Source organism: Notolepis coatsorum, assembly GCF_963971535.1.
Source record: "Notolepis coatsorum genome assembly, contig: SCAFFOLD_526, whole genome shotgun sequence".
In the NCBI taxonomy this organism is placed as follows: domain Eukaryota; kingdom Metazoa; phylum Chordata; class Actinopteri; order Aulopiformes; family Paralepididae; genus Notolepis; species Notolepis coatsorum.
Window position 1 is genome coordinate 75,646 of NW_028173414.1, and position 1,845 is coordinate 77,490.

Sequence of the window (1,845 nt, forward strand, 5' to 3'; positions counted from 1 at the left end):
TCAAAATAAGAGTATCATATGAACCAAACGTTGCTAGCTGCCGGAGCCATAGATATTATGACTGGAGCTGCGCTTGGGGCGGAAATGAGACCCACACAGGATTTTCAAAATAAGAGTATCGATATGAACTACACGCCAGGTGGCGGGCAGACCTCTAATTTTTATTCGCCAAACCTTAAATCTACACGCCATTGGCGCTTGGCGGGTGCTTATTTTGTTCCCTGCCTGTATCACTGTGCATATTAATACTACAACTCTGTACATACATCTGATTAGCACAATTACTCACTAGTACAAATTGTATTTAATTTAAGCTTAATCACTTGTACATTGTTTATTACTATTGCATTTTACTGTTACATTTGCACTGTGGTTGGATGCCAAACTTATTTTCGTTGTACTGTACTTGTGCTGTATAATTACAATATATTTAATCAATTCTAATATTCTAATTAATGTAACTAATTTAGGTATCAAACAAACCCACAACATTCTATGGGTTCCACAAAGCCAGTCTCCCACCAACTGTCAGGGTTCTGGTCTTTTTGTCCAAACAGTAGACATTCCATAGCCAGCACCTGCTGTTTTTAATCAAACTCAGAGGTCGTCTGATGACAGGAAACCAGTTCTAACCGTAACGTGATCTCTGTAGTCCAATCGCGTTAGCCTACCTTTTTTGTGGCTGTGTCAAGGTGTAGATTGTGACATTTTACATCCCACTATAGGGCAGTGATTTTAGGGAAATCACAAAGATCCTTTTTTTCAAAACGAACAGTCCACTGGAATTACATGCATAATGCTACTAACTAGACCTGTCCCAGTAAAACTACAAAAAACAAAAGTATTCAAACTCAGCAACTTAGTTGCCTCACAGCAAGAAGGTCCTGGGTTCAAACCCAACCTGGCCTTTCTGTGTGGAGTTTGCATGTTCTCCTGTGTTTGCGTGGGTTTCCTCCAGGTACTCTAGTTTCCTCCCACATCATAAAAGACCAGAGTTGATGCCTGTCTGTGACTGACTGACTGCCCAATGCTCCTCAGTGGTTAGTATGAATCAAATGCAGAGGAATAAGTTCCCCTCTATATGATTAGGAATTAAATGAATTAATTATTATTACTACACATAAGTGGCCCATCCCAACCGGGATTACAAAACACTGATACAGTAAAATATCTCAACTTCCAGCACCATGATTATAATGAATAAGCCTTTCTGTAAATGTATAATAATCACATTATAATAGGTACAATGAAGCATAACTTAACTTGCTTCGAGGGGAAGCAACAGTTGCGATTGGAGGATCAAGATAAGAGAGTGGTTCAGGAGATATAGCAGTCGTCTGGTAATCGATTCCAGCTCCTTCCAGCATCACGTTGAAGTGTCCTTGAGCAAGAAACGTAACCCCTAGAAACACTGCTCCCGATGAGTAGGTCGGCACCTTGCATGGTTTGCTCCGTCGTCAGCGTGTGAGTGAATGGGTGAATGTGAGGCATAAGTTGGAAAGCACTTTGGATAAATGTGCTATATAAATGCAATCCAAATATACATTACAAGATAAAAGCATCTGAACACAATGATGTATTTGTAAATCTTTTCATTACCTCGTGACCCTCCCTGGGTTGAGAACCTCTGTATGTACTTTACTGAAGGAGATGAACATAATACTTTCCATGAGGTATATATTCCAAGTTTCCGGTCAATTCTGGCTCAATTCATTCAAGGTCATGTACTTCCAGGAAACATTCAAGAACTGTTCTTTGATAGGGAGGGGGGTTATAATATGAGGGGAGAACTCAATTTAAAAGTTCTAAATGTACGCACTACCATGAGAAGACACTGCATCTCAA